Source organism: Patagioenas fasciata, chromosome 11 (assembly GCF_037038585.1).
Source record: "Patagioenas fasciata isolate bPatFas1 chromosome 11, bPatFas1.hap1, whole genome shotgun sequence".
In the NCBI taxonomy this organism is placed as follows: domain Eukaryota; kingdom Metazoa; phylum Chordata; class Aves; order Columbiformes; family Columbidae; genus Patagioenas; species Patagioenas fasciata.
The window spans coordinates 9156188-9165550 of record NC_092530.1 but is presented as its reverse complement, the minus strand read 5'-3'; the positions used below and the strand labels follow the sequence as shown (position 1 = coordinate 9165550).

Sequence of the window (9363 nt, the reverse complement as noted above, 5' to 3'; positions counted from 1 at the left end):
GCGCGCTCCTTCCCGCCGCGGGGCGGGTCACGAGCCGGCGCGAGGGCGCTGCTGAGGGGAGGAGGCGGCTGCGCGGCGGGAGGGCGGGCGTCGTCCCGCTTGCACCCCGTTTGCAGGTGTATTTTTGTGGCGTTTTTAATAAAAGCAGGCGGGTATAGGCCTTCTGCTCTTATCCTTTCAATTCTCGTCGCTTACTTTCTCGGGTTTTACACGGGCCACTCAGGGTGACCGAGGGGAAAGTGAGGGATGGGGGATGTGATGTTTATGACGAGGCCTGTGGCTGTCGAATTTTCCCGAAGCTTTGAGATGGTTTTCTGGGGTTCTTTGGTCGGTTTGGAAATTGAGTTCTGTGCGAAGTAATGGGTGGTGAGAGGGAAGAATATCAGCACAGGGGTACCAAAATTGGGGAAGAAAAGTCTCCCAGAATAGTAAGAACAGAGGAATGCTCCTTTCCTCTGCACACAGGTGTAAATTATCATTCAAGTAACTTTAAGCACTTTACTAGTGACCTATTGCAAACGGAAAGTAAGCCAGAAAAAAAAAATAGTGTTCATAATTGCAATATAGGGATCAGAAGTAAAATTCTATAAAGGTTTGTGGGGGTTTTTTGTGTGTGTTTTTTTAATTAATTAATTTTTACTGTTAGTGTGACTCTGTGTTGGGTCTGATACCTGGCCAAATATGAATTCCTGACCCACAGCTACTGTAAGGAAGGAAGCTTGCCTGCTCCTAAAAGAAGAAAGTTTGCATCTTCTGTCTGCTGTTTTTAGAAAAAGACTTTCATTGTAAATTGTCTTTGCTGATTTTCAGGGCTTTCTAGACTGCAGCAAAATGCAGATGACTCAACGGGGAAATCTCTTGCTGCTTAGGAAAGCAAAATTATGAGATCTCCAGTTTTATCACTGCTGCATACTCTTACTTCAGCTCAGTCTCCATGTTATGTGGAGTTGCAGGTAAATCACACTCTAATAACTTGAGAAAAAAAATCATAACTAAGAGACAAAGTGTTGTTACAAAATGAAATTAAAACACATGTTCTATGTTCTGCCATTTTTGTCAAAATATTTTCTCTTGTCCAGTGATGAATATTGTGGATAAGTTGCAGAGAAAATAAGTCCAGGATAGAGCGTATCTCAGTGTCATTGACCAGACATTAAAAAGATGTCCTATTTAGAAACATATAAAAAAATTGATTAATTCTATTATTGAGGATATAAGATTTTTTCCACTCATCTTCAGTTGTATATATGGGATTGCCATTCATAACCCATAGAAAGAAAGTCTTAAAGCCACTGAAATGAAGTTGTATTTGGGGTTAATAATAAGGTACTGGCCTTTATTTTACTCTCAGTTAAATTCAGGATTTCTGCTTTAGCTGATATGAAAGTCAAAAATATAACACTTATAACTGAGAACACCTTAAGAAATGATACATCTGATGCCGTGCATTTACATTACAGGCTTTAATGTTTAATTGAGATTGTATTAGTTCTTGGCGGTTTTGGTGAACTGTCCATGAGAAGAGTAATTGTATTTAAAACTACAGGGGATGTAACCTGCTGTCTTTTTTGCCAGCATTTCCTATGTTAAAAAGGTGAACGCCAGCTTTTGCGTTCATGGCTATGTGCTGTTGTTGAGCAGAAGTCAAAGAGTTCTAGGAGTATTTCAGAGCCATCCATGGAACAGGTTCTCAGTTTATTATTGAAGCATTTTCCATCATTGTCCCTGCAAAATACTAAGTACAATAGTGAAAACATAATTGCTTTATCTTCTTAACAGTGCTACACCACTTCTTGTTTTTTCAAAGCTTTGTGTGACCACTGATTCTTATAAACCTTGCTGGTGTATTTCTATTTCTTAGACTGTTTTAAGCTGACAAGAGTTCTTACAGGTGCTTCCATATTTGATTAATTTGAATAGAGAGCCACAGGTAAGGTTTATAACTCTTAACAAGATAGATGTGAAATGTGTTGTCTTAAATAATTAGATTAAGGCAGTGAGAGATGCAGCAGCAGTATCATGTGTGTTTAATTGAAAATCCTATGTTTTAATGTGTTCTAATTTAATAAATAAGTTAATGCTGCAGACATTTAAATGGACATTGTGACAGAAGTGAGCGTTCGGTGGAATTAAGGGATGAATTTTGTTAGGTTCTCAAACAAATGGTAAAATAATTTGCTGAATGGAAGCATAAAATAAGGAAGTGTAGAGTTTTGGCGTAATACACTGTGTGATCTCTTTATAATGAGCGTCTGAGATATTAGCAAACCAAGAAAGGAAGTCTCTTTAATTGGAAAAGATACTTTGCTATACTAGCTTAATATTTAATGTCTTCGGCTTTTTAATTAATAGACTGAAGTCAAATCTCAGCTGAAGTTTCAATTCTTTTTTTTCCCTGGATTCTCTCGTAGCAGGAGTAATGACTATCTGGAGTAAAAATAGACCATTTTAGAAAAACACCGTTAGTAACCCATATCTGTATCTGAAGAATGCCTACTTAGTGTTGAGTTTCAGGTGTAAATACTATAGGGAATTTTTTCAGTATGATTTATCAAACTTTATGGCGTCACAGGAAGAAGTATTTCACTGCATCGTTTTCAATATTTTTAAGGATGCTGTTTACTAGATTAAACTATTATATCAAAAATACTGAATGATTTGTGGAGGGAGATATTGGTGTCTGGCAATGTTTATCCATTCAAATCACTTTCTTTCTTGAAATAAAAAGTGTTGTTATATAGAGCATGGAACACGAAAAGAGAGTGCAGGAAAGATAGGAGTTAAAACAAAGCACAGTATTAAATAAAAGAACTACTGAGAAAACATGGAAAGTGAGTGCTAAGGTGGGCCTGAGGGATACTGAACCTTATTCCAATATATTTTTTCCTTCTTTATTCCATATCAATCTGCACCACATAATCATTCAGAAGCAAGAAGATGCAACAAGAGATGTCATGTTTTACTGTCATAATTCACTCATTTCAGATACTTCTGTGTTTCAGCAAAGAAAGAGGTTGTTAGTGTAGGAATATATTCTTGGAGTTTGGAGAATGTATTTTAAGGCTGGTGGTTGAACCATCATGTTTCTTGATCAATATCAGCTCAAGAATTGGGGAGGACTTGGAACTTTAGGGCCTCACTGGAGATGCAGATCTCTTTTGGTACGGCAGAAGTATCCTCTTTTTCCCAAAGAGTGAACAGAACAAACAGTATTGGACCTCACCTGTAAGGCATTCTCTTCCTGAGTCAAGTTATACAAGCTGGTATTACTGATTCCTTTTTGAGTGAGTGTTCAGAATACAAGCTCTTGAGAGTTTTTTAGTGGTGAGGAACGTGTTGGGGTTTGTTTTCAACTGGTGGGATGTGGTGGGTAGTAATGAGGTATTTCTTGATACAAATAATTTCCATTGATGTAAAATCATTGCATGGTGTAAAAAGAGTAATTTTCATAAGAACTGTTTCTACCTGTGTGCCACGTGAACAGCTTTGGAGAATTTACCTCTGCTGTAATCAGTATTAACTTGACACAAGAGCAAGTTAAGTTGTGGTAATGTCAGAACATCTGTGTTTACGCTTCATAGTGTTTTGGCAGACAGCCGCCTTCTTTCAGTGCTGTTTCAAGCCTGTTTCAGCTAAGCTTTCTGTTTTCTTGGCTTCCCTGCATGTGCTAGGCTGCTGGTGATTTATATTGCCTTTGAGATTGATTTCTGCACTTCTTCCAAGAGAGGAAGATGCGGTAAATGGTCCTGTCTGAGTACAGAACTTGCATCACATTTGAAAAATTTGCCATGGTAATAGGCAGTAGCTGTAGCAGAACGCATACAGAACTGCATGAAGACAAAGCTTTAAAATGGTCTGTAAGTGTATCGGGTACAAAACCAGCAGTGGAGCTGTTCTCCAGCCATCCCTCTGTGGTGTGACAAACTGGGCAGGATTTTTACACGTAACTGAGCGTAAAGGTGTGTTTTGTGTTTGATGTGAATGATGAACTAGCTGTCAGGAAGACTGAGGTCAGTCATTGCATTTGGGTTTATGCCAAAAAGCCTGAATCTCTTTTGTTTTGTGGGAGACTGAGGACCCTTAAAATCCAAGCTGAATACAAAATATTAGGGTCCCACTGCTGGGCAGCCTTCTGCCCCTTAGAGCTTTCAAGCTGCCATGTGTGTATATATATATATATATGTATGATATACTTACTTTTTCCGTTAGTACAAAGAACCACGACCAAATGCCTGGCCCGTGGCAGTTGTGTATATCTCTGTCCAGAACACTTCCATCTAGGTACTTAAAACCTAATTTCTGTATTGTTTTCTTCTGTTCCAGTTTTTTCTGGCATACTCAGTTTTTAAAATGTTCTTTTTCATATCCATCTGTTTCTAATTCTGCCAGTGCACACTGTATAAGCCTTACTACAAACCACAATTTTGTGAGGTTGCCCTTTTACTTCAGACCTAGGCCAAGTTTATTCCTGAACATAGTGATACAAGCTTAACTGCTGAGGTTATTTAACATGGAAATAAGTTTACCAATAACTGAGCTTGGAATGGTTGTAGTTACATACTGCATTTTGTGGTGTAGAAAGTGACTGCAAATATGTTTTTATCACTGAAAACCTCATAACAATTTTTTCAAGTAGCATTTTTAAACAACTTTTAAACAACATGATAGCTCGTATCAGAGGTTGAATTTCTTATGTGTTGGTTCTGAGCCTTGTTGCAGGAGGGATATGATTTCATGACTTTAACTAATACAATTGGGAGACCTCTGCTTTTGAACTAATAAAGTAATACATTGATGAACCAGCTCTGCAGTACTGGAAATCTCTGCCCAGATCTCAGTGAAAGTGGTTTTAGCCATTCTGGAATTCCAAAATACTGCTGAAGTATTCTTTTCCCGCTAATGCAAACTCATTTCCCAAGTTGACAAATAAATCTGCTTGAAGATATTCCAAGAAAAACAGATAAGGGTTTAGTGGGGAGAAGTCGTAAGGAGCCGGACTGTTCCCTTTACGAACATCTGATGCATAATGGAATTCGGGAGACCTGCACAGCTGTATCACTCAGGCTGGAGTTGTGTCAAACACTGAAAATTCAAGACTCTCTTGTGAGGTGTGTGTCTGATTTTCTTTTTTCTCCCTTTCTCACTGTGTTCTTGTTGCCTTTTAGTTCAGCTGTGCAGTCAGATAGTGAAGATGTGTTTGCTGCTGCTCTGGTTACTGTAGCCAGCCTTGTTAGATGCTGTGGTGGTTGGCTTTCAGAGCTACAGCTGTCAGGTCACAGAATACCAAATGCATGCTGCTAAAATTATACGTATTCTTGCTGGCGGCTTGAGGCAGAACTATGCCTCATTCAGAGAAAATTGCACTGGCTGCATGAAAACTGGTATTGATAAGTCAATTCAGAGAGGAATCCTGCAACTTGTAGAAAACAACTGTGGGAAATGTTGAGATTTTTACTGGCCGGCTGTTGTGTATCCCATCTCTTTTTGAGCTATCCATAGGCAGTGTTCTAAGTTTTCACTAATTTGAATGTTTCATATTTTATCTCTTTTTTTTTTTTTCTTGCTCTACTTTTGATATCTGGGCCGATAGGAAGAATATCAGGCTGTAGGGAGTTTCAGTTAATGGATCGAAATGTTAAGTTGATAGGCATTTGAAACATTTTTAACCTTAATTGCAGATGAGAAGCAGCAGCTAATAATGGGTTTGGGATCCATGATTACAACCTGGCCATCTAGCATTCAGCCTTCTGTTGAGCCATTCACCTGTGGTAGTGTTTTTCATTCTCAAGTTATGAAACCTTTACCCAAATTGGCATGATACCATATCCTGCGGGTAATTTCAGTAGGATCATTAGTGTTTAGTGCATCCATGGAATAATAGAAATTGTTCCTTCAATGCAAATAATGTTTTAAAAATAATACTGACTACATATTTTAAGATTGGATAAGTACCCGAGGCTTTTTAAAATAACTCCCAAAATGTTAGCATTGCCTACCAGTCTTGTCTTTGGGAAATAAAAGCATAACTTTTGACTGGGAACTGTAACCGATGTATAGGTGATCCTGTTTTATGCTATGGAATTTATTATGAGAAAAAGACCGTGGTAATTTCTGTTGGTTTGGTTGTTGCATTTAGCAGATTTTTTTTTTTTTCCATTTCCAGGTGCATTCATCATCTCATTGCATGTTCACATTCTTTTATTTAGAGATAGAAATATGTAACTTGTTAGGTAAATTTGGATATGTTCCTTTGTTGCAGTAAGGAAAGTCAAGAGTGATGTGAGAGGTTTAATGCAATTACTTTTGTCATGCAAATATTTTGTGATGTCTAAAAGGTTTTTGGCTTTGTGCAGAGTTATGCAGCTCTGTGCTGTTTATACTGAAAATGCCTAATGTAGAGGGAGATCTGTTTTCAATAGTAACCTTATTTTCAAGAGGTTGTCAAGTTTCTGATCCAGGTTTTTGTTTAACCTGTATTATTACTACAACCAGCGAATTAGGGCTTTAAGTTATGGTCTCTTCTCTGTAAATCGTGGGTTTAGAAATATCTTGTAATAGGGTCCTTTCCAATTTCTAGTCTAAACTATCTGTCAGGGAATAGAGTGTACTATCAGCAAGTTTGCTGATAATACCAAGCTGGGAGGAGTGGCTGACACGCCAGAAGGCTGTGCTGCCATCCAGAGACCTGGACAGGCTGGAGAGTTGGGCAGGGAAAAACTGAATGAAATTTAACAAGGGCAAGTGTAGAGTCTTGCATCTGGGTAGGAACAACCCCAGGTTCCAGTACAATTTGGGGAATGACCTGTTAGAGAGCAGTGTAGGGGAAAGGGACCTGGGGGTCCTGGTGGACAGCAGGATGAGCGTGAGCCAGCACTGGGCCCTTGTGGCCAGGAAGGACAATGGTACCTGGCGTGGTCAGTAGGTCAGAGAGGTTCTCCTGCACCTCTACTCTGCCCTGGGGAGACCACACCTGGAATATTGTGTCCAGTTGTGGCCCCTCAGTTCCAGAAGGACAGGGAACTGCTGGAGAGAGTCCAGCGCAGGGCAACAAAGATGCTGAAGGGAGTGGAGCATCTCCCGTGTGAGGAAAGGCTGAGGGAGCTGGGGCTCTGGAACTTGGAGAAGAGGAGACTGAGGGGGGACTCATTCATGGGGATCAATATGGAAAGGGGGAGTGTCAGGAGGATGGAGCCAGGCTCTTCTCGGTGACAACCAGTGATAGGACAAGGGGCAATGGGTTCAAACTGGAACACAAAAAGTTCCACTTAAATTTGAGAAGAAACTTCTTCTCAGTAAGGGTGACAGAACACTGAACCAGGCTGCCCAGGGAGGTTGTGGAGTCTCCTTCTCTGCAGACATTCAAACCCGCCTGGACACCTTCCTGTGGAACCTCATCTGGGTGTTCCTGCTCTGGCAGGGGGATTGGACTGGATGAGCTTTCCAACTCCCTTCCAACCCCTGACATTCTGGGATTCTGTGATTCTGACATTACTGTAAGTACAGATAAATCTGTAATTTTCTTTCTTTTTTCCTACAGATCAATATTTAGAAATTAATGAAGCCAAATCACTGTGCCACTACATTGAGTCTCAGCATGAATGCTTTGTGGTTAAGTGTTTCTTCTTGATTAAGTATTTCTAGATAATGACTCTGAGAAAGGCAGTTGTTCCCGAAGCTTTGGCACCTCTACAGTATTCTCATAAGAATAAAGATGATTCAATTAAATGTCAGAAGGGATTTGCTGGCTTCTGGAATTAAACAGTTGTGTGATGCAGAATTTTCTTTTGATATCAGCATGGTGTTAAAGTGGCTCACTACTTTGCAAACTCGAAATACCAATCAAACAGCTGAATTTAAACAGTGTGATGATTTTCTATTTACATAAAGTGAAAAAGACAGGGAACTGAGGGCGCTTGGGGAGAATACCCACTGGGTGAGAAGGATCATGTTTGGTTTATTATTATTTTAATTGCCCACTGGTGCTAAGGGAGAGTTTAATTAAAGTCCCTGGGGAAGTCTTCGAAGGAAGAAAGATAAATATTGGAAAGTGTTATTTATAGCCTTTAGTGTTTCTTCTCACCCGTATAAATGCAAGAATTAGATACAAGGGCTGGATCACATCTTCTGAAGCTTTTGCTTTGTATGAGCAATCTAGACAAATCAAACAAAGCTGCATAGAAAACATTTTAATAATAGCAGTGTAGGGACTTCGTAATGGCTGTGTTGCCTCCACCCAACTGCATATCCTGATCCTTGTGTTCTCATGCTGATCTTGGCAGAACAGGTATATAGGATGGACTCCTGTCAGGCTGTTGTGTAGCCTTTGATGGGCCATTAAAATGTGCCAGCATGTAGTTCTGAACCGTGTTTTGATTTGACATGATATTTTCAGTACACTTAGATTTAAAGGGACATTATAATCTAGATGGAGGGTACTTACGCACAGTGCAAGATAGGGAGAATAACTTCTAATTTGACTTTGCAGTTTTTAGGCTTAGAGATAATTTTCTAGTCCATGAAAGAGAATGTCTCTCCCAAACATTTATGCTTTGAGTACATTTAAAATAGACCTGGTGGAAAAAAATTCAGAGTAAAGATAATGAAAAAGGAAAACTCTTTTTATTGACAATACTGATTTTAAACCTCTCTCAGGAGATGCTTTTTATCTCAAACTCCCATTTGACATCTACAGTAGTCGCATTTAAAACATTTCCTTTATGAACAGTGGTTGTTCTGAAGTGCAATCAGTGTCTCCAGTTGCTCTTCTGCCCAGCTGATCAAAACAGCTTGGTGTTTCCTGACTGCCAGGCTGTTCAAAAAGGTAAACTGGAGCTTGTTTAGAAGTGGCAAGATGATAATTTTGGATATGTTGAATGGGAACTTGGCAAATAACTAAGGTTTTTATTTCAATTTTAACATAGATTAGAAAGAAAAAGAAATTTTACGTTAAACCAGGCGTTTCTGGTATACAAGTATAATGAATGGTGTGTTGTATGTTTGTGGCTCTTTGCCAATCTTCCTTGTTGATTTGAAAATTGATCACAGTAATAAAATCTGGAAACTAGGAAAAAAGTTTTCTCTCACTCTCTATGTCACTGATACCTTCACCAAGGCCATTGCCTGCTCCTCTGTAGAGGTCAGCCTTTTGATGGTTTGAGATTGGGTAGCAAGGTAAAGGTCCTCTTCCCTTTTTTCTTGTGTGTCTAAAGTATTACAGCTTCTTTCTTCATGAGTTACTTGGGAATTATTTTGTCTTCCACATCCTTCATGTAGAAAAGGACAACACAGGTAGAAGGGCTGCTGGAAGTGGGAAAACCTCCTCTCCCAAATTTGTTGTAGAGCAAATGTATGGATTTCTTTGAA

The 9363-nt window shown here is 39.3% G+C and overlaps 1 long non-coding RNA gene across 1 annotated transcript in view; it reads left to right on the top strand.

The window, feature by feature from the left end:
• Window positions 1–3: 3 nt before the first annotated feature.
• Window positions 4–9363, top strand: part of LOC139828836 (uncharacterized) — a 172335-nt gene continuing 162975 nt past the window's right edge. Inside the window, exons 1-2 of the long non-coding RNA XR_011740838.1 lie at window positions 4–116; window positions 811–953. This is a non-coding gene — a long non-coding RNA (uncharacterized lncRNA). The remainder of the gene's footprint in view (window positions 117–810; window positions 954–9363) is intronic.